This window comes from Phoenix dactylifera, chromosome 9 (assembly GCF_051530095.1).
Source record: "Phoenix dactylifera cultivar Ajwa chromosome 9, Ajwa_hap1_PhDact_Kaust_v1.1, whole genome shotgun sequence".
Classification (NCBI taxonomy): domain Eukaryota; kingdom Viridiplantae; phylum Streptophyta; class Magnoliopsida; order Arecales; family Arecaceae; genus Phoenix; species Phoenix dactylifera.
Genome location: NC_143198.1, coordinates 20,761,543 through 20,788,499, shown reverse-complemented (window position 1 = coordinate 20,788,499; position 26,957 = coordinate 20,761,543). Strand labels below are relative to the sequence as shown.

The 26,957-nt window shown below is 42.3% G+C and overlaps 1 long non-coding RNA gene across 1 annotated transcript; it reads right to left on the bottom strand.

Annotated features, from left to right (window-relative positions):
- Positions 1-19,587: 19,587 nt before the first annotated feature.
- On the bottom strand, positions 19,588-20,826 carry LOC148702491 (uncharacterized). The gene is made up of 2 exons (XR_015968818.1): positions 20,463-20,826; positions 19,588-19,774 (listed from the first exon to the last, which is right to left on the bottom strand). It is a non-coding gene; the product is annotated as an uncharacterized LOC148702491 (long non-coding RNA).
- Positions 20,827-26,957: the final 6,131 nt, after the last annotated feature.

The window sequence follows — 26,957 nt, the reverse complement described above, 5'->3', positions numbered from 1 at the left end:
ATCTGGTGAATGGGGTGAATAATCTAAGTAAAAAATTGGATGCTTTTATGGTTTCCACTAACTCAAACTCACAAAAAGAGTCAAATCCCATCATGAAAGTGGAACATGAGCCACAAGGCTTATACATCTTGTGTAACAGTTCTGAGCATCTAGTGGAGTGTTGTCCTAGTCTACCCAACATTAAGGCTGAGCAGGTAAATGCTCTAAATTCATATAATGCCTTTAAGAAACCCACTCCCAATTCATTCAGCCCAGTTTATCATCCTGATAGTAGGTTTCACCCGAACTTCTCATACAGGCAGACTGAACCTATTCAGCATCAGGGTGGTCCACCAGGTTTTCAGAAAAATTTCCCAAGATAGGTCCACTACAGATGAACCAATCATTAGCTCCACCTATCCCTCCTTATAGTGCCCCTATCCCTCAGCAGTTTACATCGTTGGAAGCCATGATGGCTAACATGATGAAGCAGCAAGAAGACTTCATCCAACAGCAACAACAGACCAACATGGCTCAAACCCAAACTAACCAATTCCATGCGCAAGCGATTGCAAAACTTGAGGTTAGTCTGAGCCAAATAGATAACTCTGTAGGAGATAGGAAGAAAGGTGAATTACCCAGTCAGCCAGTGCCTAACCCTAGTAGGCAACAGAATCAAGGGCCAAGAGGCCAGTTTCAGATTAATTCGAATGAAAACTCAACCCATGAAGTCCAGGCAATTACCACTTTACGGTCTAGCAAGCAAGTGGACAACAAGGTCCAACTTTCTGTACAAGAAAAAGAAGAAAAGCATGAACCGAACCCCACTCAGAAAAAGGCACAAGAATAGGGAACACAAGGAATAGAGGAGAAACCAATAGAGACATACACACCCAAGGCTCCCTTTTCTAGTAGACTACAAGACTCAAAGAAAAAATCTCAGTATGATGAAATCATGGAAGTCTTTAAAAATATCCAAATAAATTTACCCTTCCTAGATGCCATCGACAGATCCCCTCCTATACAAAATTCTTAAAAGATCTAACCACGGTAAAAAGAAAAACCAGTATTCCTAGGCAACCTGTGATGGCGACACAAGCCTCATCCCTCATTCAACAACAGATTGCCCCAAAATACGAGGACCCTGGTTGCCCTACTATTGAAATTAAAATAGGAGAAACCATCATTCGAGAGCTCTCCTAGATTTAGGAGCTAGTATGAACCTGCTACCCTATTCTGTTTACACAGAGTTGGGTTTGGGGGAATTAAAACCCACAAACATCACTCTTTCATTAGCAGATAGGACTGTAAAATACCCCAAAGAAATTGTGGAGGATGTGATTGTAAAAGTTAATGAATTCTACTACCCTGTGGATTTTGTAGTCCTTTAAACTGAACCAGTAAAAAATTCAGAAAGTCACATCCCGGTGATCCTAGGTAGACCATTTTTGGCCACTTCAAATGCTGTGATTAGTTGCCGAAATGGAATAATGACTCTAGCCTTTGGGAACATGACTGTCCAGCTCAATGTTTTTCACAGTAGTAGTCATTCAACTGAGATGGACGATTTGGAAGAAATTCACATGATTGAGAACATAATTAGCAGTTCTTTTGAAGAGTCGAGTTATTCTGATCCATTAGAAAGCTGTTTGGCTAATTTCGGTCAAGATTGTGAATCAAGTTAGGAGGTTAATGCATTGTTAGATTCCATTCCTGTGATGGATACTAGCAGATGGGCCACCAAGTTTGAATCATTGCCTATTTCGGAATCTCAGCTAGTGCCATCCAATGTCAAACCTCCCTAGCTAGAACTTAAAGACCTCCCCAAAAACTTGAAGTATGCATTTTTTGGAGACAACAAGACCTTAGCTGTTATAATTGCATCGAATCTGACTAAAGAACATGAAGAGAAGTTGTTAAGTATCCTTCGGAAGAATCAGAAAGCTATCGGTTGGTCTATAGCTGATATTAAGGGGATTAGTCCTTCTGTGGTCCAACATATGCAAAAATTTCTAGAGAACCACAAAGGCGACTTAATCCAATCATGAAGGACGTAGTTCGAACCGAGGTCATTAAGCTTTTAGATGCAGGGATTATATATCCTATTTCTGATAGTCAGTGGGTAAGCCCAGTTCAAGTCGTACCCAAGAAGTCTGGCATCACTGTGGTGAAAAATGATCACAATGAGTTAGTCCCTACTCGAGTCCAAACGGGATGGCGAGTATGCATCGACTATAGAAAGCTTAATGCCATGACTAGGAAAGAACATTTTTCTCTACCCTTTATCGATCAAATACTAGAACGTCTAGCTGGCCACTCTCATTACTGTTTCCTCGATGGTTATTCTGGATATAACCAAGTCCCTATCGCACGTGAGGATCAAGAGAAAACCACGTTCACCTGTCCTTATGGCACTTTTGCCTATCGTCACATGCCTTTTGGGCTATGCAATGCACCGGCTACATTCCAGCGGTGTATGATGAGTATTTTCTCCGACATGGTGGAGAAATTTCTAGAAGTTTTCATGGATGACTTTTTTGTATTTGGATCCAATTTTGATGAATGTCTGTACCACTTGACACTTGTTGTAGAACGCTGTAAAGAGAAAAACTTAGTTCTTAACTGGAAAAAGTGTCATTTTATGGTAGAATCAGGTATTGTTTTAGGACACATTGTGTCACAAAGGGGAATTGAGGTGGATAAGGCCAAAGTGGAATTAATTGCTAAATTGCCTCCCCCCAAGACTATTAGGAAAATTCGGTCATTTTTAGGGCATGCGGGTTTTTACCGCCGCTTTATCAAGGATTTCAGCAAAATATCAAAACCCTTATGTGATTTGTTGGCCAAAGATGCTATTTTTAATTTTTCACCAACTTGTGTAACTACTTTCGAAAGACTAAAGTCTGAATTGACTTCAGCACCCATCATAAGGTATCCTGATTGGAGTCGTCCTTTTGAAATCATATGTGATGCATCTGATTATGCCATAGGAGCTGTCTTAGGTCAGCGAGTGGAGAAGCTTCCCCATGTTATTCATTATGCGAGCAAAACTCTAAATGATGCCCAACTCAACTATTCCACCACTGAGAAAGAATTGTTAGCAGTTGTTTTTGCTCTAGATAAATTTCGCCCCTACTTGATAGGATCTAAGGTTCTTGTTTATTCTGATCATGCCGCCCTTAAGTACCTTCTCACAAAGAAGGATGCTAAGGCAAGGCTCATTCGTTGGATCCTATTGCTCTAGAAATTTGATCTCGAAATTCGAGATAAAAAGGGATCTGAAAATGTAGTAGCTGACCACTTATCCAGACTGATTGTTGAGTCATCTGCAGAATCCTTACTTATATCCAAAATTTTTTTGGATGAACAACTAATGATGATTTCCCATACCAATGTACCATGGTATGCTGACATAGTCAACTACCTCGTTACTGAACAAATGCCCAGCTCTTGGACCAAATAGGAGCAAATTGCTTCCTAGCTCGTGTGAAGTGGTATTTTTGGGATGAACCACACATATTTAAATATTGCCCTGATCAGATCATCCGACGGTGTATCCCTGAATACGAACAAAGGAAAGTCCTTTTCTTTTGTCATGACCATGCTTGTGGTGGTCATTTTAGTGGGAAGAAAACTGCTGCAAAAGTTTTGTAGTGCGGATTTTATTGGCCCACACTTTTTTGAGATGCGCATGACTATTGTAAATCTTGCGATCGATGTCAACAATTAGGAAAACTTTCGAGAAAGAATGAGATGCTCCTGAACCCTATCTTATTTATAGAAATCTTCGATGTTTGGGGTATTGATTTTATGGGTCCTTTTCCTATATCGTTTGGGCACTAGTACATTCTTGTGGCAGTTGACTATGTATCAAAATGGATTGAGGCTATCACGTGTAAGACCAATGATCACAAAGTGGTGATCAAGTTTCTTAAAGAATCTATCTTTACTTGTTTTGGCACCCCTCGTGCTATCATTAGTGATGGGGGGAAACATTTTTGTAATAAAATCTTTAAAGCCCTTATGAGAAAGTACAACATTAATCACAAGGTCAGTACACCATATCATCCACAAACAAGTGGACAAGTCGAAATTTCCAATCGGAAAATCAAGACCATCCTTGAAAAAAACTGTTAATACATCTCGGAAGGATTGGTCTCTTAGGCTAACAGATGCACTGTGGGCATATCGGACGGCTTACAAAACACCAATTGGAATGTCTCCATATAGAACTGTCTATGGCAAGGCTTGCCATTTACCTGTCGAGTTAGAGCACGAAGCCTATTGGGCGATTAAACATTTAAATTTCGATCTTGACAAAGCGGGAGAACATAGGAAGCTTCAGCTCGATGAGCTTGAAGAAATTAGAAATGATGCTTACGAGTGTGCCAAGAAGTACAAAGATCGCATGAAGATCATGCATGATAAAATGATCATTCGTAAGGAATTTTATCCAGGACAGAAAGTTCTTTTATACGACTCTCGATTACATCTGTTTCCTGAAAAACTTAAATCCCGCTGGACTGGCCCATACATTGTGGAGAAAGTGCATCCGCGTAGTGCGATAATTATAGGCAGTACCAAGGATGGCAGATCTTTTCAAGTTAATGGACATCGCCTCAAACTATACCTCGATTATCTGAGTCCAGAAGTTGAAGAAACACTTCTGGTAGATCCTGTTTATGCTAATTAAGTTAGAATTGTCTAGCTGAAGACATAAAACTTAGCGCTCTTGGGAGGCAACCCAACATGTAAATATTATCAAAAAAAAAAGTTCAATAAATTACTAACATGCAGGTTTGGGGTTTTTTTGCCCTAATTGTCAATTTACCTACCCATATCAGATAACTTCTCCTCTGTCCTATTACTGCTTTAAATTTTTTTTAACATTGAGGACAATGTTGGATTTAGATTTGGAGGTGTTTTTAAGCATTTAAAATAAAAAAAAATCTAATTTTTGTACAACACACAAGGTATATAAAATCTAAGAGTCCAATGACTAGTCGGAAGTAGTGCAAAGTGAGTTCTTTTTATTAAGTTCTTTTTAGTGAGTTGTAAGCTAATTAGTGCTTTGAATTTCACAACACATCTGACATGCATTTCTAAGGTATAGGTTCGACATTGTGTTGAGAATATGGTAGCAACCTCGAATCCTGATGAACCATCTTTTTCTGATTCACATAAAAAAATATAAAAAAAAAATAAAAAATGGTGGTTTAGTCAGTACATCAAAAAGGGCTACCTATTATCAAAGGTCAGCGGGCTTGTGATGAGGAATCCGAGTATAGGTCCGTAGGGGAGTCTTGATACCCGACACCTCATGCTAACTGGTGTGAGAATACATTATCATGTTTCTTGAAAAAAAATATTATGTATATTGACCTTAAGAAAGACAATAGGTCATGAGGTATTACAGATAAAGCCCATGAGGTATTAAAGTAAACATCCACAACTCTCGAAATCCTGCAAATAAGATGATTTTGAATCAGCAAATAGGTCTTGTCCGACCAATTCTTGGAAACTACTAGTATTAGCGATATTTTGGAGATCCAAAACCTTAGCTTGTGCATGGTCCAGACTTCACTGAGTACTTAAGTATAAATAAGTCTTACAACTTCCTAATGAAAAACTTAATGACTTCAACTTAAATTGCATACTAACTTAGAATTTGGGCTACTTAGTAATTAAAATCTTGTGTGCTTTTGAAATTCTTATCAGTTATGTACTTGAAATTAGACTTTCATTTCATAAAATAAATTTTATTTTGGGATTGAAGTTTGTGGGTAACTTCACTGCAAACCCTCACGAGACAACACTCGTCCACTAGGATATCCTAGGGGTTTAACGGCTTGTTGCACGTGCTAAGTGCAATCGTGGTGCTCTACGAAAGTGAGAATTTATTTTAGTTCATATATATATATATATATTAATAATTAATACTAAAAATAAAAATAAAATTTTTGCACTCTCATTTTATCATTTTTGCACTAAATTGCTAGAGACTAGCAATAAGCTAGTTGGAGGGTGTGATGAGAGTACAAAAGTGCAATCGTCATACCATCTTAATTAGTATTATAGTTAATCATTAATGATAAAATTAACTAATTAACATTGTATTTGTGTTTGAGTGCAAGTAATCCAAGAGACCCAATAACATTGGGTTTGAGCTCAGCTCATCCTAGCGTGCCAGCCAGCAACAGCCTGTGCCGTGCCATGCCTCAACGTATCAGCCCATTCCAAGCTTCACGCGATGAAGGTCCCAACCGAAGCCATGCAGTTCCCATGTCCAGCTTGTCTCCGTTCCTTCCGGCCGTTTCGAGCAAACACATGTCCGAGCTCAAGTCAAGCCAGCATCTTCACGTGATGGAGCTCATCCCGCGATGCAGCTAGCTTTCCGGCACGTCTCCGCGTCCAGCTCGCGTCTCCTCCGACTTAGCGCTCCATCCGTCCGTGGGCCAAAGAAGAAAATCTATCTTCTTCCGCCCGTTCCAACCGCATCCACACCATGATCAGCCCCTCTTCCGTGATCCCAGCGCCCCGCATCCAACTTCCATGCCTTCCTCCGAGAAATCCCCGCTTCTTCCTTCTGGATTCGAGACCCCGCTCCTCCACCTCTGCTTCCGCCCGTGATGCGGACGCTAATCCATGATCCCAGCATCAAGCCGCCCGTCTCAGCCTCCCATCTCATCTTCTTCCGTCCGCATGTCAACCTCCCGGAATCCCAGCGGCCATCATCCAGATCCGGATCCACGTTTCCAGCATCCAACTTCTTCCTCCAAGCGATCTCGCGGCCAGCTCCATTGATTTGGCCGTCTGCAATCAATCCGGCACCCCAGCAATCACGCATCCCCCTTCCAAATTCGAGGCGTCCTCAGTGTCCGCCCTCTCCTTCCTCCCATGATCAAGCCATCTACATGCATCCCGCCTCATAGATCGCGTCCGAGCTCCACGGATCACGCCATCATCCCGGACGATCCAGTCGTCTCCGCATCCAAGCAATCCCGCGGCCAGCCCTCCCGCGTCTGCTCCGTGTCCTGGCAAATCCCCCGAGACCCGCGTCCGTTACCCCTCCATCAGGGGATCCATCGCCGGCTTCAAGAGGTGGGGGCGATCTATAAAACAGGAAGAGGAGAGGAGGGAAAAGGGGTGCTCAGTTGGGCCAAAGAACAGGGGAGAAGAGGGTGGTCAGCTGGTCCGGGGAAGAAGATGAAGAAGCTCTGTTTTTGAAAAGAAAAAGAAGGGAGTTCTCGGTTGGGGGCCAAAGGAGGGGAAAAACCAAGAACAGGGGAGAGAGTTTCATATTTTATTTTCTATGAGAGTTTATTTGGGTAGAGAGTTTTATTTATGCTAAAGTTTTAATTTTTGTTTTTTTTTTAATTTCCGTTCTTTAAATTTTGTAATCTTTATCATTTTTTTTATGCAATCAATTAAAATTTTCTTTCATGCAATTTATGTTCTAGGCTTCAATCTTCTTAGCACTGTTTTCATCCATTCTTTTTATTGCCAAAGCTCTTCTTTGATTAGTTAAATATATAAATGCTTTTTGAATCTAAGTACCTGCTTTTTGTTAATTTTAAATAAAAAAATATTCTCTGGTAAACCAGAGAATTATTTAACATCCTCAAAGTAATATTTTTCTTCTATCATTCAAAAATCAATTTCGAATCCGGATGAACGTTTTAATTTTTATGCAACTCCAATCGCCTTCCTATAGATCGACCTCTTACGGCCACTATTCTTCGAGTAGAAAAGGTAAGAGTATAATTAATTTAAACTTTATTTGTCGATTCTAATAACAATATGTTTAGTATATTTTTAGGTAAACAGAAATTCGACAACAGGATCCAACCCCCGAGGGTTAAACCTCTTTTGGGGCTCCTTACAGAGTAATCTCCAGAGCCTATTCGAAGGACATTTGAAGATTAGTTGGGTCATAGATTAATTGAGTTAAGAACTTAATAATAATTATATTTCAGATCTGATATTAATCGTGCAATAATGCTTAGCATAATCGTTTAAATGATCCCGACATATTGATCATGAATTCTTGTAGTGATATTTAGAGATTTGATTTCTTATGCATGCTAGAATTAAAAAGTTTAATTCAATTTTTCCGCTGCAATTTTTAAAATTAAAAGAACTATGTCTGGCTTAATCCCTCTTGTGAAGGGGTGCATAGGCAACCCGAATAGGTACAGCCATTGATTTTGAAAAATTTTAAAATTTCAGCATACTATCACTACTAGACTGTATAGATCTCTTTCAGCAGGGTTCTGCGCATCCCGATTTGTAGATCGCGATAGTCTGACTAGATTATCAACAAAGAGGTAAGAATCTTTATACAGCGACCTACATGATATAGATATTTTTGTGCCTATACATGTATGATATGCTAGTGATGCAGATAAGTAAGAAGCAAGAATAGTTTTGTGATAGTTTTTGTATTAAATTATATTTTTGATCATGTATGCTTGTGATTGATAGTATGATGGATGCATATATGAGCATAACTTATATTTGCATAATCGAACTAATGGATGTGGTGCTCTAGACTAACCATGTTATATTGATTGCCTTGTCATGGGCGAAAAATGTGACTGTGGTTAGTCTAAAGCTGAAAAAAAAAAAAAAAATTGATGTGTGGATATAAATTGGATTGAATAAATAAGGGCTTTGGGCTTATCTTGTTACCATGGCAGGCCCTGTCATAGGCTGAAAATGTGATACTTTGGCAGAGATCGTCACAAGCTAGAAATGTGAAATTATAGCAAGCTCCATCACAGGCTAGAAATGTGAAACTATAGCAGGCCTCATCACAGGCTGAAAATGTGATACCTTGACAGCCTCATCATAGGTTTGAAATGTGATAAGTGTTAAATAATGAATAAATTTATCTATTTTATATAGCACTTATTATTATTTTTACGCACATATTTTAAATTTAAACATAAGAAAATATGTTTCCCTTCATCATTGCATTTTAATAAATTATTAGGTAATTCGAGTTTGGTTTAATTATTTTGGTCGAGTCTAATGTATGCAGGTTGATTCGAACTCATTTGGAATAATTCCTGAACCCAAATCCCATGCACCCACAAATTAGATCATCTCCCGAAAATCTCTTCTTCCCGTTTACATGCACCCCATGTCCAAGCATCACCCACATCATTCCTCCCGTTCTGGATGAGCTATCATTCATTCCCTTCCGAATCCAAAGAACAGAAACTTCCATCGTCCACGAGTTCCTCCCAACGTCTCTCCCATGCTATTCTCCCCTGCTCCGCGTCATCGTGCGCGTCCCATCTCCTTCCTTCCGAGTTTCCCGCAATCCATTCTCATCATGTGGCCATCCGGATCAGCATCCCGATTCTTCCAACATCTCCACATAGCCATGAGTCCCATTCCCACGGATCAACTTCGTTTGTATCTTCCAGCCTGTTCCGAGTTCATCTCGTTCCCACGGATCAGCCATCAATCGTATCCACCGGTCCCAAGCTTCAACCGCATCCTCCCCTGCTTCGAAACAGAGCCACCTCCAATCATCTGCAACCAATCCTCACACGATCAGCTTCCAACCGCAAAGGATTCATCTTAGCATTTCGCATGGCCGTCCGTATCTCCCATGCATCTCCGCGTTTGTTCTTTATCCTCATCCCACGACCAGCCAGGATTCAACGTCATCCTCCCGGGCTTCACGGATCAGCAATCTCGGCATCCATCTCCTCTTCATCACGGATCAGAGCCTCCATCTTCCATGGATGGGTCCCAGTTCGTTCCCAGCCGTCCGCATCCCCCTCCGCGTTGAAGAAGTGATCAACTCTCAGCTCACCGGCTTCCCAACGTCCGGATTAGATCTTCTCAAGTGTATCTCCCAGCGTCCCATCTCCTCCCGAGTCCAGCTGAAAGTCTTTCGGATTACTTCGTTTCAGAGAATCTAGCCGTCCGTGATGATTCTCTCCGCGTCTCACCTGCGTCTGCAGCACAGAAGCCGTTCCTCTCCCTTATCTTCCCACTCGGAAGATCTTATCTAGGTGAGGGAAACAGGGGGGGGGGGGGCTGGTGAAGCTATAAAAGGAGAAGACTCCTCTTCCTTGGGGATTATCTTTTCTCAGGCCGAATCCCATAGAGTCAAGAGGGAGAGTATTTTTGGGGTATTCTGGGAATAACTTCCCATAAGAAGAATTGAGGAAGTGCTGAGAGGGAGCCGATTTTAGTGGAGTCTCCAGGGAGAATGAACGAATAGATGGAAGCCTGCTGCTGCGCTGTTGCCGTCGTCTACAACTCCATGGAAGGCTGAGCTCTTCTCTAGGGCTGGATGCAACCCTAACAAAGGAAGATGGGTTTTGTTTATTTAATTTCATGTTCTTGGAATTGTATAGACATTCTTGTTCTTAATAAATATCCTTTTACCTCATGCTTAAATTCTGTGATTTCAAGTATGAAGTCTATACAAAAGTTTTTCATGATCATTGAAGTAAAAATAAGATAGTTCATGCTTAAGAAAGATGCGATGTGCTGCCACCTTAGATTAGGGTAGACATTTAATGCTAACTGAAGATGGATTATGCCTAAATTACTTTTGTGAAAGTTTATTCGAATGCTTATTAGGCTTGTAGCCAATTTGCATAATAATCCAAGAATGAAATAAATTACAAATAACCTTTATTCCTATGTTAGTGGTGAATTCCTTGCCCTAGGTTTCTTCTACTCATATCATTATCAATTGCATTTTTATTAAATTTCTTAGTTTAATTTTCTTAGTTTAATTTTATGTTCTTAGAGTTGTATGAACTCAATGTTTTTAATGAATATCTTCTTTTATCTCATATTTAATTTCTGTGATTTTAAATATGAAGTTTATACAACCGTTTTTCATGATCACTAAGTTAATAAAAGATCATCCATGCTTAGGGAAGATGCAGTGTCCTGCCGCATTAGTTTAGGGCAGACATTTCATGCTAACCGAAGATGGATGTTCTAAATTACTTTTGTGAAATTTTATTTGAATGCTTATAGGGCTTGTAGCCAATTTGCATGTTAATCCAAGAACGAATTAAAATACAAATAACCCTTGTTCCGATGTTAGTGGTGAATTCCTTGCCCTAGGTCCCCCAAACTGATATCATTTTAATTGCATTTCTAAGTTTAATAGTTTTCACAAATTTTCTTTTTCAAATATTTTTAAGAAAACAACTGTACCCCAATCTCTGTGGATCGATACCCGTAATCACAATCCTGCTAGATACGTGCTATTGCGTGGTCTTTAAAATTGACTATTAAAATGTGATCGAGATTTGGCCCAAAGTCGAAAAGATAATTGATCCAGATCAAGTTAAATAGAAATGGAATAAAAAGTATTAAAAATTCTATTGAAGATTTATGAGTTATCGTATGATATATCACTCTTGAGTGGTTGGATTTGTTGTGGGATACAGGGAGCTGGGAAGGTGGAGTTGGTCACGGAAAAGATGAAGGAGTTGTTCCGATGATGCAGATGACGTGGATGCAAGATGAATGGCTGAGATGGGATAAGGCTTTGGGATCCGTGCAACTGGATGGTATGCTTTGAGATCTGAGAAACAATAATTGAAGGGATTTTATTAAAATAGGAGAATTGGATCATATGGAAAAAGAGTTGGAACGAGTGGGAAAAAATTTAGGTGAACGTGTGAAGAGTCAGAAATTAATGGGAAGCACTGGGTTTTGGAGAAGAGTTTTTGGAGTCGACTCTGAAGGATGTAAAATTGTGAAATGATACAGTATAGTTTAGGCTTTACCTAATTAAGCATGAGTTGACCTGCATACATTAAGCTCAATCAGTAAAAAAGTAAAACTCGAATTACCTTTAATAATTTATTAAAATGAAATGATGAAGGTAACACAATTTTTTAATTGAATTTACAAAATATGGGAATTAAAATAATGATAAGTGCTATGAATAAGATATTAATTTATGCATTATTTAGCACTTATCATGTACATATTTATAATATTTATTCAAGCATTTTTGATAGTCAGTTTGTGATTTCATAATGTGTGCAACAATTTCTTGCTATTTTCAAACTTATAATATTATTGTGTTAGTGTGGATACGTGGAGATTCTTAATGGGTTGTAAAGCTCACAATTTCTTCCTCTTTCTCTTTTTCAGCATTGCAGGTTGCATAATACATGGCTATAGTTGAGATTATAGGTGGAGGGGATAATTAGATAGAGCATCACTGATACTGGTTGGATGATCAAATTTTGTAATTGGACTAACTTTGTTGTTTGGTATGAATTGAGATCATTATTATTCAATGATATTGAGGCTGTATTAAATTTTCGTGCCTAGCATATTCTCTAGGGCTCTGCTCTAGGAAGTGTGCGTCCATGTTGCATGCCGGATCCGGGTGCTGGGTTTAGGGCATGACATGGGGAAAGGGGATTAAAAGAGAGTGGGGAAAAAATTGATAGAATCATTGTTGGTGCATTGTATTTCATGAGGTTGATAGAGTTAGTTGCTTGTGCACTCGCCACCTTAGATGCAAGTGATCGGACTACGATCTCAACCTTAAGATCCTGAAGAAATAAAGAGTGGTAAAAATTTTGCTATTCTGGCTTCATACTCGGCTTCGGTGGGGTTGGGAAGATTTCTTTCACAAAGTATGTCTAGTTCAAAAGCATCTTCAGCTTGGAGTGTGGATTTGTATGTTTGATAAATTCGACAAGCTGGAGATCACGAAGCAAATCATAACATCTGTCTCTGGAATGAAGCCTATAAACTTCCTCAAGAAGTTGCATTGTAGGGTCATTAGAAAGGATCGACTTTGATTTTTAGGATAGTGAAACTTCCCAAATCGATTACATCACTTTGATTTTTTGGTACAAGATTACATCCCTTTAATTAAGAATCCTATGCATAAAGTGGAGAGGCTAGAAAGGATTGACGAACTCAACTACAAAAGATGGGGTTGAAGATTCACTAGCAATTTACCATTGGCAAAGTTGCCTATGTGCTAACAATACTATATCTGTCGCATGATTTACCTGAAGGAGAATACACTGAAATGGTAAAAACAAAAGGCGCTTGAGGATGTCTCCATCTGCTGCTACACTCTTCTTAATACCACGACAAATTTGTATTTCAATGTTTACCGTAAATGCTCATCCATTATAGAATTGTGGACTAATCTTGAATAAAGGCATGCCAATGAAGATGCCAGTAATCATTCTTTCTTGATTAACAATTAAATCAACTTCAAGATGGGCGATGCTAAACCCATAATTGGGCAAATTCATATATCTTTTGCACGATATTATTTAATGCAAGTATAAGAGCCTATGTTGGTGTGTTTAGTCCCATATCAGTTTCATACTAAAGAGATCTTGGGTACTTACACGAGGCTAATAAACGCAAATAATATCTTAAGCTATCTTTTTGGGTGTGGTCTCAAATTGTTATAAATGGTATCAGAGCTAGAATTTGGATCCTTAAATGTGGGAAGTATTTGAGGACCTGATACAGGCGTGTGTTTAGACCCAAATTGATGGTAGATTTTGCGTACAAATACAGGGCTAATGACCCAAATAATTCTCTGCTACCCTTTTTGATGAGGTTCTAAGTTGTTGTAAATAGTATTAGAGTGATCCCAGCCCTTGACCTCTCTGAAGTAGAAAACACTACAGCACATGTCCTTCTGGTATTGACCACGAGTTGATTGTGGTATTGTAATTGGATTTGGATTCTTAGCCTGCTAATGTTTAAATGGGGAGAGAATGTGAGAGCCTATGCTAGCATGTGTTCAGTCCTACATCAGTTGTATGCTGCGAAGATTTTGGATTATTAATAAGGCAAATGAACTCAAATAATATATTCTAATTAGCATTTTTAGATGAGGTCTTAAGTTACATCAGGAAATCAATTACATATAATATCTAGGTTTCAAACATAATTGGTAAACTCCCTCCCTCATGAAAGAACCACTAATTTGTTTTGAAAAATAAGTCCCAGTGGCTAGTTCCAAACCAAATATTTTTATTAAAAATATTCTAACAATGATATCATCACAGCTTTGAGATTGAGCTACCAGTGGTAGTATATTTCTAGCACTCCTTTGTGAGAATGACATCATCCTAGCTTTTTATTTAGATAAGTTGCTAGAGATGGGCCCTTTAATCATCTAAGATAATTGGATGTTTATTCCAATGGCTTTGAAATGCTCTCGAGATCATTACCTCTACTATACCACCTACAAGTCTTGAATTTCCAAAATTGTCAATTTCATTTATATGCCTGGTAATGTGGTTTTTGTGATTACAAATATTGAGAGACTAACTTCCCTTCAAGAGTTGTTACATATGATGTTGACAAAAATAGAGAAACCAGGTAAAGGAGTTGAAGAACTTGAGGAATGTTGGTGGACAATTGCACATTAGGAGAATGTTTCATTGGAGGGAGGTGGACTCTAAAATGGGAATATGAATGAGTAGCTCCCAGTCCAGCTATTTGGTGGGAGAGAATCCCATTCCCATTCCAATTCTAGAAGGAAATAAAAATTCTCCAATCCCTTAAAACCCAATCCCTATCCTCTCCTAGTATTCAAATTCCATTCCAATTTCGATGTTGGTCACGAACCAAACATGTCAGGGGATATGGCTATCCTAATTCCTATTTCAATCCGTTCCAATTTTGATTCCGAATCCAATTGCGAACAAAACGCGCCCTAGGTGTCTTGATCTTATCAAGAAAAGGAAGAGGTCATCTAGGCTGATTTGTATCAAAATGAGCACCTTAAGGGGTTGCAAATAGAATAGGCTTCCGAATGTGATAATGTAGAGGTGCTTAAATTTGACATATATTCTCTTAAGCCATTACAAACAAGAGGTGTCATGGTTCTTCATATGGAAGGGTAACATAGATTGATCATCAACTTTATGGTGATAAGGATGATGTGTTCCAATGCTTGGAAGGGCATGGTACGAAAATTTCACCAAGCCCACAATTACTAAGTTGGTAACTTCATAATCAATCAATCCACAATGTTTGACAATAAACTTGTCACGCCCCGAACCCATCACCCAGGTCCGGCACGCGACCGGCCGCATGAGCCCTAGAGCAGTGCCCTAAAGATCATGCAAGGCCTAAGATAAACAAAAATTCCAATAAATCCATAATTAATGTATTTAAAACAAACCAACTAAAATGTACTGATTTATTATATAATTTCAAATGTCCATAAATAAAAGATAGATTAACTTCTATCTATCCAGCAATCAGACTCCATGCTGATCTGATTTCTCGTTCCACCCAATGGTCTCTACAAATTCAGTGCCTCTGAAAAAGAAAGTAAGTATAGTATGAGCTTTTCCAGCCCAGTAAGAATCTCAACAGCCATACACAGTAATAATAATAAAATAATCAAAACATCAAATAAATGTCATTTCATCTTTTCAAAAGCTCAACAAACAACATTTCGTGATTCATTCACGTAATACCATGATTCCCAAGTCTTCAGACTTTTTACTTCTGGCGTTGGACTAACCAAGTTCATGACCCAGTCCAAGACTGCACAAATCCCACGCATAAGCTCGTGGCAGCTATCCCACGCGTAAGCCCGTGGAGGCTATCCTACGCATAAGCTCGTAGAGGCTATCCCACGCGTAAGCCCGTGGAGGCTATCCTACGCATAAGCTCGTAGAGGCTATCCCACGCATAAGCTCGTGGCAGCTATCCTACGCATAAGCTCGTAGAGGCTATCTCATGACAAGGTTAGTCCAACCCATTTTACATGTCTAGTTTTACATGTTTAGTCACATTTCAATCACGTCACATATTTTCATAATTTCTCAAAATATGTTATTCCTTCCCAATTTAATTATTCCAATACTTTCATAATAAACAAAATGCACACCTCATAGTGCCATACAAGCTCAAAAACAAATAGCAACATACTGATAAAATAGATCCAACGATAAATCCAATATATGCATAAATAAAAGTGCTCAGATGTAGGAATTCTTACAGAAATTATAGACTGACTCAAACATGGTCCGAATCACAACCTACGCGCTGGGGTGCTGAGTCCCCTGATCAAAATCTCCTGGCACCGCCGACTCTTCCTCTACAACATCAATTATAAATCACAACTAAATTATTTAATATTTAAATATTCTAAACCATAATTCACATCTACTATGGGGTCCATCACCAGGTCCCCAAATATCTCAATCTCTCCAGATCTAGGGCAGTCGGGGTGGCCCGACTCCCACTTTGTACCACCAGCCTACATCGTCGCCAGCGGTGGCCGCAGCCACGCCGCGACGATGATCGGTCCCGTTGAAGAGACCAAAAGAATGGATGATTCCTCTCTCTTCATGGTTGGGAATACATCTCCCCTTCCCCATTTCTTGGCCCAAGGGCAGCAACCGCCACCTGCCCAATCCTCGGCCACCATTGGCTGAACCATCGTCGGCCGCCTCTGCTACAGTCGCCGGCGATGGTAGTCGGCCAAAAGAAAGAGAGAAGAGGAGGTCCCTCTTCTTCATTTTTTTTTTCCTTCCCAACACCCGAAAGAGCCCCCCTCTTCTTCATTTTTTTTTTCCTTCCCAACACCCGAAAGATCCCCCCCCCCTCTTCTTCTTCTTTCCATCATCAGCCGAAGGCCTTCCTCATGGTGGCTCGGCCTCTTCACCCCCCCCACCCGACGGCAACCCAAGCAGCCTCCCCTCTGACCACGGTCGTCGCCGCCGGTGGCCAACCCACGCGAGAGGAAGAGGAGGAAGAGGAGGAGAGATGGGATCCCGAGGAAGAAGACCTCAGGTCCACCCTCCCTCATCACATACAAACCCTCTCTGGCCCCCTCACAGACCCAACCAACCTCACCCGCCATGAATCCCGGCCAACCCGGCGGCCGGCGGCGGCGGAATCGGGAAGAGAGAGGCCGAAACAGGGGTACCCTGTTTCGGACTCTTCTCCGACGATTCACCGGCCAAAAACCCCTCCAATGCCACCCAAAATCCAGAACAAGAAGCATAAGGAAGGGAACCCCACTTACCTTGGTCCGACGGCGTGCTCCGGCGATCTTTCCGGCGAGATATGGATGGAAGAATCCGTGAGCAACTCGGTTGAAACCCGAGGATCCAAGAGCTCTTCACTCGATTTGTGAGGAGTCTTCACCGAAGCGCGGCCGGCCGGATCCCCTCTCCGGCGCTCGTCTCCTCTCCGGTGTCCCCTCCGGGGATCAACCTTAGCGTCGTCGCCGCCCCCCTTTGCACCCTCCTTTCATCCACGATCGTGCCTAGGGCACGATCGTAAAAAGAGGGATGGGCCCGGTCTTTTCGGGCCGGCCCGTCTCTCTTTCTTTTTCTTTTTTTTTTCTTTTTTTTCATGGGTATTACATACTCTCCCCCTTAAAAAATTTCGTCCTCGAAATTAACTTACTTGAAGCCTCAAACTTTAAAAATATGCATCCATCATATCATCCCTGAGATCTTAAATAGTCTCCCTCTCGGAGTAACTACTCACAAGATTTTGACATACAAAAATCACAGCATCTCAAAACTTGATCCTTTCTATTTACCACACGTATTAAGTTCTTTTGATCTCCTTCAAAAGAATTCCAAATTCCCAACCTTGGATTAAACTGTCATAATTATATCCCAAAGAAATTAATTTCTTTTGATTCTACATAGAGATCATAATTGGCTTGACAGAAATAGGAGAAATTTTTTTTTTTTTTAGTATCAAATGCTCTTAATATTCTACAATCATTTTTCTTTTCTTAACTTTGCCTGTGATTAAATGATCAACCTTTATCCTAGGAAGACCGCAAACCTGTTCAAATAGGCATATTAACAATGTCAGAGCTAGGAGTCGAAGAACTATGTTAAATCATTCCAGGCCCAAGTTTAATCACAGAGCTATCAATCCATCAACGCTAAATTTGAGATGCCCCAAAATTGTTCTTAAAATTATCAAAAATAGGAGAGCCCACAACTACTTCCAGTAGACAAAGAATCAACAACATTCCCCTCTACTAGAAACTAACTCAAGTGTTCCATAATAATACCTTTCAGATCAAGGTATTGTTATTATTATTATTATTATTTAATCGGTTTCAAATAACTCAAACCACTACACTTCCACTGCGCACTCTGATATAATCCATTAAATGCTCTAAAGCCTCTAAAGATTTATGACCAAAACATCACTTTGCACTAGGAGTAAGAAAATTCAAATTTCAAAACTTTAATTGAGCAGAACCTCCAGATCTCTTTGTCCTCAATTTATGTAGAGTATACTAACCATAACTAACCTTCAAGGCATTAATCAAGTTTATGGTCACTACATGATCTTCACAACCATTTTAGAATTCAAAATATCTAGGTTTAATTTAAAATAAGTTAACCGTGGATTTCCTCAGCAATTCGATTAAACAATCTACGTTGATCTTCTTTCCAAAAGATTTACTTCAAATTCAATGGTTTAGGAGTCATTGAGCCAATACACTAGAATTTAACTCGATCGATCTCCAGATCTTCCTTCACCAAGATTCTTAACAACCATCAGTAATGCTATATATGATAATTCATGTAAGCATCTCATGACCGAAGTCTCTACTCAATATGACATTTATTAGTGACTTCATCAACAACGACAAAAGATCCCTGCTCAAATCTTAAACCTAGGCTTGAGTTTTAAATTAACACATCAAATAGTCTTCTACAATTATAAGTAAAATCCAGTAGCCCAATCCAAACATGAGAATTCAAATAATTAGAATTTTCCCATCAATATGCATACTCTATGGCCTCAAAATAATCAAATACATCCATAGGAAATAGACCTATTTGCAATATCCAACATGCCAACACCAGATATAATCCACATACATTTTCAACTTCGAAGAACGTTCCTTTCAATATTATGAAATCTCCTTAGCTTACTCCAATACTAAATCAACGTACAAATCCCACTCTAATAATTAGCAGCAAAACCAAAAGTATGATCACATCAAAACCCTAATCAAATTTGAGCTTTCAAATCATTTAAATAATATCTGAACATGGTATACTCGATATGCCATTGTTGACCTACACTTATCTTAGGTCAAACCTCTCTTATCATGATCAAAGACAATTTATACTATCCTTCCGTATGCATCGAAAACCAAACCGATGCATACATTTTATCACAATGCCCAATGATCTTACAGCTTAAGCACTGAATTTAATTGTCATGTCCTAAGTGATCATAACCTTAAGCTATGATATATTTCTGTCACGATCCCTAGTGATCTTAAACATATGCTCAGATTCCAACTGGTCACATTTTTCAATAATCTTAAACCTCAAACTTTAGTGCCACTAAAGCCACAGTTCCTAGTGGTCTTAAACCTTAGATTATAATATCATTCTTGTTACAATCTCAAGTGATTATAAACCAAATCTCCGATAGTTTTTCTATCATAATTCTCCACTGATACTCACCTGAACATAAACCCTAGGATACCTTAACCTTAAGCTCTGATACCACTCTGTCACGCCCCGAACCCATCACCCAGGTCCGGCACGCGACCGGCCGCATGAGCCTTAGAGCAGTGCCCTAAAGATCATGCAAGGCCTAAGATAAACAAAAATTCCAATAAATCCATAATTAATGTATTTAAAACAAACCAACTAAAATGTACTGATTTATTACATAATTTCAAATGTCCATAAATAAAAGATAGATTAACTTCTATCTATCCAGCAATCAGACTCCATGCTGATCTGATTTCTCGTTCCACCCAATGGTCTCTACAAATCCAGTGCCTCTGAAAAAGAAAGTAAGTGTAGTATGAGCTTTTCCAGCCCAGTAAGAATCCCAACAGCCATACACAGTAATAATAATAAAATAATCAAAACATCAAATAAATGTCATTTCATCTTTTAAAAAGCTCAACAAACAACATTTCGTGATTCATTCACGTAATACCATGATTCCCAAGTCTTCAGACTTTTTACTTCTGGCGTTGGACTAACCAAGTTCATGACCCAGTCCAAGACTGCACAAATCCCACGCATAAGCTCGTGGCAGCTATCCTACGCGTAAGCCCGTGGAGGCTATCCTACGCATAAGCTCGTAGAGGCTATCCCACGCGTAAGCCCGTGGAGGCTATCCTACGCATAAGCTCGTAGAGGCTATCCCACGCATAAGCTCGCGGCAGCTATCCTACGCATAAGCTCGTAGAGGCTATCTCATGACAAGGTTAGTCCAACCCATTTTACATGTCTAGTTTTACATGTTTAATCACATTTCAATCACGTCACATATTTTCATAATTTCTCAAAATATGTTATTCCTTCCCAATTTAATTATTCCAATACTTTCATAATAAACAAAATGCACACCTCATAGTGCCATACAAGCTCAAAAACAAATAGCAACATACTGATAAAATATATCCAATGATAAATCCAATATATGCATAAATAAAAGTGCTCAGATGTAGGAATTCTTACAGAAATTGTAGACTGACTCAAACATGGTCCGAATCACAACCTACGCGCTGGGGTGCTGAGTCCCCTGATCAAAATCTCCTGGCACCGCCGACTCTTCCTCTACAACATCAATTATAAATCACAACTAAATTATTTAATATTTAAATATTCTAAACCATAATTCACATCTACTATGGGGTCCATCACCAGGTTCCCAAATATCTCAATCTCTCCAGATCTAGGGCAGTCGGGGTGGCCCGACTCCCACTTTGTACCACCAGCCTACATCGTCGCCAGCCGTGGCCGCAGCCACGCCGCGACGATGATCGGTCCCGTTGAAGAGACCAAAAGGATGGATGATTCCTCTCTCTTCATGGTTGGGAATACATCTCCCCTTCCCCATATCTTGGCCCAAGGGCAGCAGCCGCCACCTACCCAATCCTCGGCCACCACTGGCCGAACCATCGCCGGCTGCCTCTGCTGCAGTCGCCGGCGATGGTAGTCGGCCAAAAGAAAGAGAGAAGAGGAGGTCCCTCTTCTTCATTTTTTTTTTTCCCCTTCCCAACACCCGAAAGAGCCCCCCTCTTCTTCATTTTTTTTTTTCCCTTCCCAACACCCGAAAGATCCCCCCCCCCTCTTCTTCTTCTTTCCATCATCAGCCGAAGGCCTTCCTCATGGTGGCTCGGCCTCTTCACCCGCCCCCACCCGACGGCAACCCAAGCAGCCTCCCCTCCGACCACGGTCGTCGCCGCCGGTGGCCAACCCACGCGAGAGGAAGAGGAGGAGAGATGGGATCCCGAGGAAGAAGACCTCGGGTCCACCCTCCCTCATCACATACAAACCCTCTCTGGCCCCCTCACAGACCCAACCAACCTCACCCGCCATGAATCCCGGCCAACCCGGCGGCGGCGGGATCGGGAAGAGAGAGGCCGAAACAGGGGTACCCTATTTCGGACTCTTCTCCGACGATTCACCGGCCAAAAACCCCTCCAATGCCACCCAAAATCCAGAACAAGAAGCATAAGGAAGGGAACCCCACTTACCTCGGTCCGACGGCGTGCTCCGGCGATCTTTCCGGCGAGATATGGATGGAAGAATCCGTGAGCAACTCGATTGAAACCCGAGGATCCGAGAGCTCTTCACTCGATTTGTGAGGAGTCTTCACCGAAGCGCGGCTGGCCGGATCCCCTCTCCGGCGCTCGTCTCCTCTCCGGTGTCCCCTCCGGCGATCAACCTTAGCGCCGTCGCCGCCCCCCTTTGCACCCTCCTTTCATCCACGATCGTGCCTAGGGCACGATTGTAAAAAGAGGGATGGGCCCGGTCTTTTCGGGCCGGCCCGTCTCTCTTTCTTTTTCTTTTTTTTTTTCTTTTTTTTTTCATGGGTATTACAAAACTTATCGGTTCTACTAATGGGAGCCATGTAGCCTAATCTAGAAAAAAAAGTAAAGATAAGAAATAGTTTTCAATAGTAATTTTTACTTAATTTTACAAACTTGAACGCACATCCCACTTTGAATGGAGGAAGTGGTTTAATTCTATGCTCACAATGTATTGTGATCTAAATCGCTTCCATAATTGAAGGAGCCTTGGCTTAAATTGGGTATGGATATGACTAACTAAACAAGAATACATTCATTTCTACAAAAAGGCGAAAAAGATTCATGAGGATCATCTTTGTTGCTGGAAATTGGACCCGGGGGCGGCCGCGAACCGAGGAGGAGGAGGAGCTCCGGCGAACACTGGTGGGCGGCGATCCGTCGGCGGGCGGCGTCCTCCGTCTGGGTGCCTGCAGAAAAGCCGGTGGCCGGGCTTTTCCGGCGCCGGCCCTCCGATGCCTAAGTCAGAGGGGGGCTTAATTTTGGAGAAGGAGAGGGACTGTATTTCCAAGTCCGAAGCCTCCCTTGGGAGGAAGAAGCCTCCTCTTTTTAGAGGGAGAAGCTCCCCTTTTATAGGGAGAGTGGCAGGGTTACCTGTAATGTGACTGGGCGAATTAATGGGTTACCGTCACGATTGAACGTGGGCGTGGAAGTAATGAGTTACCGTGGATGGCCCGTTCCCATCATGAGAGATGGCGTGCAGCCAGAGTTTGCTTGAGGCGTGCAGTGCAGTACATTCTTGAGGCGTTGACAGTCGTAGCAGAGTATGGTTCCTAATTAATATGTCGTGGCGTGGCCAGCAAGTAAAACATGGTGCGGTAAGGCTGCTGCAGGGCATGGCCGCAATATATAGACGACGAGGTCGGCCTTCTGAGGTCAGCTCAGCCTTTTGGTCTCGGCTTGCTGTGCTCGGCCTTCTGTGCTCGGCCTGCTGTGCTCGGCCTTCTGAGCTCGGCAGCCTTCAGTGCTCGGCAGCCTTCTGGTTCGGCCTTCTATGCTCGGCAATATGGATGAGCTCGGCAGCCTTCTAAGCTCGGCTTGCATGAGCTCGGCTCGGCCTGCTGTGCTCGGCTCTCTGGTCTCGGCCTGCTGTGCTCGGCTCTCTGGTCTCGGCCTTCTGGTCTCGGTCTGCTGTGCTCGGCTCGGCTTATGAGCTCGAGAGCGGAAGAGCCCGATCACTTAGATGAGCTCGAGAGCGGAAGAGCTCGAGCACTTGGATGAGCTCGATCTTGCTGACGGATTTGGGTGCTATAATTGCATTTGTGGGGTGGTCCATTTTTCCACCAACACTACCCCCCGACTTCCGAGTTCGAGCTGCTTTTTGGCTCGGACGAAGGAAGTAGTCCAGTCGTCGATCATCCTGTAATATAGCCAAATATGTATAGAGATGTACGTGCCAAGTAGGGTGTACCTCTCATGCAGTTGGAGTTAAGTGCTCCAGGTTGCCTCAGCGGCCTTCTTTGGCCTTGTCTGTTGGCGATCAAGCCGAAATCGAGCCAAGCTCGATAGTCGATGGAGATCGAGCCGAGCTCGATTAGTCGATGGAGATCGAGCCGAGCTCGATTAGTCGATGGAGATCGAGCCGAGCTCGAATAGCCGATGGAGATCGAGCCGAGCTCGATTAGCCGATGGAGATCGAGCCGAGCTCGATTAGCCGATGGAGATCGAGCCGAGCTCGATTAGCCGATGGAGATCGAGCCGAGCCCGATTAGCCGATGGAGATCGAGCCGAGCCCGATTAGCCGATGGAGATCGAGCCGAGCCCGATAGCCGATGGAGATCGAGCCGAGCTCGATAGTTGATGTAGCATGACGTTAATCCTTTAACTGGGGGATCCGAGCTTGGTCGGGAATCCGATCTTGGAGACATACGGGAGATGGACTTCATTCGTTGGCGATCGTGCGCCCTTATTCGGAGCGGGGCGACGTTGGAGATAGAGATACCCGTAGGTCGTTTTTTGGATTCTCCGACCTGAAAATAGATAAAATATTGAAATTATTTGAAGCCAAAGTGGCGTCCTGTACCTTTTGGAGATATTTTGATGGCTCTCGAGCTTTGAAGTCCCTCAGGACTTGGCTTAGCACCGGCCTTCTTTGGCTCGATTTTCTAGGAGGGGTGTTCTGCGCTCGGGCTTCTGAGCTCGCGCTTATGAGCTCAGCAGCCTTCTGGTCTCGGCCTTTTGAGCTCGGCTCGGCCTGCATGAGCTTGGCCTGGATGAGACTGCTGCAGGTCGTGGCTGCAGCATGTGGATGACGAGCTCGGCCTTCTGAGCTCGGTTCGGCCTGCATGAGCTTGGCCTGGATGAGCTCGGCAGCCCTCTGTGCACGGCCGGGGCTTCGGTGATGGCGACGCTCTGAAGGAGAGCAACGTCACGAGCGCCGTTGTAAGGACTTACACCCATGAGGAGGGAGTACATAACTCTCCTTCTCCAGACCTCAGCTTTTATTTCTCTTTCCCTCCAACTCGTTGATGTGAGACTTGGGCCACTACTTCTCACTAGTTGCCCCCACGTACGTCGTTGTAGCGGGAGCCATGCCTGATTCGAGATGGCTCGGGAGAAAGTTTCTTCCTCTGCTTAACATGAACCCGTGGAGGCGGCACAGGAGGAGCCTCCACTTGTTGCAGGCTTTGGGCTGCAATGGCTAGCACTTGGACTTGCTGCACTAGCGCGTCGAAGTGCTCGGGTTGGACTTGTGGAGCTTGATCTGCCGGAGGTCTTGGTGATGGATTCTGGACTGAGCGCCCGGGGCTTGGAGCATGATGCCGGGAGGTATCAGAGACTCCTCTGCTCCTTAGTTTCATGGCCACAACTCGGGCCCTTCCTCTAGCGCCAACTGTTGCTGGAAATTGGACCCGGGGGCGATCGTCAGTCGAGGAGGGGGAGCGGCAGCGGAGCGGCTGTCCGTCGGCGGGCGGCGTCCTCCGTCTAGGTGCCTGCAGAAAAGCCGGTGCCCGGGCTTTTCCGGCGCCGGCCCTCCGATGCCTAAGTCAGAGGGGGGCTTAATTTTGGAGAAGGAGAGGGACCGTATTTCCAAGTCCGAAGCCTCCCTTGGGAGGAAGAAGCCTCCTCTTTTTAGAGGGAGAAGCTCCCCTTTTATAGGGAGAGTGGCAGGGTTACCTGTGATGTGACTGGGCAAATTAATGGGTTACCGTCACGATTGGACGTGGGCGTGGAAGTAATGAGTTGCCGTGGATGGCCCGTTCCCATCATGGGAGATGGCGTGCAGCCAGAGTTTGCTTGAGGCGCGCAGTGCAGTACATTCTTGAGGCGTTGACAGTCGTAGCAGAGTATGGTTCCTAATTAATATGTCGTGGCGTGGCCGGCAAGTAAAACATGGTGCGGTAAGGCTGCTGCAGGGCATGGCCGCAACATATAGACGACGAGGTCGGCCTTCTGAGGTCAGCTCAACCTTTTGGTCTCGGCCTGCTGTGCTCGGCCTTCTGTGCTCGGCCTTCTGAGCTCGGCAGCTTTCTGTGCTCGGCAGCCTTCTGGTTCGGCCTTCTGTGCTCGGCAACATGGATGAGCTCGGCAGCCTTCTGAGCTCGGCTTGCATGAGCTCGGCTCGGCCTTCTGAGCTCGGCTTGGCCTGCTGTGCTCGGCTCTCTGGTCTCGGCCTTCTGGTCTCGGCCTGCTGTGCTCGGCTCTCTGGTCTCGGCCTTCTGGTCTCGGCCTTCTGGTCTCGGCCTGCTATGCTCGGCTCGGCTTATGAGCTCGAGAGCGGAAGAGCCCGATCACTTAGATGAGCTCGAGAGCGGAAGAGCCCGAGCACTTGGATGAGCTCGATCTTGTTGACGGATTTGGGTGCTATAATTGCATTTGTGGGGTGGTCCATTTTTTCATCAACAATCTTAATGTTATTTGTCATACATGATATTAGCACCACATGTCAACATCCTTGCAAGCGCATGGACATCTCTAGATAAGTATCATGCTGTGGAAAAATTCATATAGTCATGTTCAGAAATTATTTCTTCTTTAAATTTCTTTGTTTTGGAAAACAAATATATATTTGATGAAGTGTATAGGAGTTTTTGTCAAAAAAATTTGCACAACTGGGTTTATTCTAAGTGGAATGATGCCAGGATTTAAGTGTCATGTGGAAAGTTATCTGACATTTTGAATCCCAAACCACTCTTATTGGACGGCTAATAGAGATCTCCAAAATACAAGGCCACATAATTGTGAGGGAGAGACTATACCACATGTCCATGCTTAGTTGTCTATAGTGCCCATTGGATCCAAGATCTTCTCTAGTTGTGTTTTGCATCATAGAAGACTATATAGCCCTAGATAGCTGCTACATCATTCATCTTGGAGACGGACGACTGATGTGAACTCGATTGATCATCCCTTGAATCAATGGGCTTTACTTTTTTTAACAGCAAGGGCTTGCTACATTTTAGCTTTCCAAATTGTGCCAATAAATATGGTAACCCACTTTCGACTAGTCACATCATCATGCCACAAAGACATCACTACTGTGAAGTGAGATTTTGTTGTTTGAATATTTTTATTTTAAAAATAAGTTTCTGACAAACAACTAACACAACAGAATAAAGAGAAAAATATATAGTATAAGTAGAAAAAGGAAGATCTATAATAGGGCACGAATCATTAGCTTTCAATTGACATAACATGATTACTTGGAGAATATATGAATATGTTTAGAGTCTTCATATTGTTTTGTTCTTTATATCACACAAAAACACCATCCTGACTTGTAAGTGTCATAAATCATCATCAAACAACAAAAAGCCGAATTTTATTTTCTAGTATGCAATGAAGTTAAGAAGCACTTGAATTTAACCAAATTTAATCGGCCATAAACAAAAGTAAATGAAAACAACCTTGAATTCCGATTCCTGAGAGACCTAGGTTTTCTAATTTGAAAAATCGACAAATATACAAAACTCGTGTATAAAGCATGGTGAAGCATGGAATCATTTATTCCTCTTTCTTGAAATCTCATAGCATTATTCCTCAAATACATAATTAGGTGGAATTTGGAGAACCACCAGGCCACCTTTTTATGTTACAAATATGGTACTTTTATCTTATATATATTGATTATCTAAAGTTTCTACATGTTTATGCTCCAAGCACCCATCATCTAGCAAATTAACTTGTAGAGCCCTAGTAT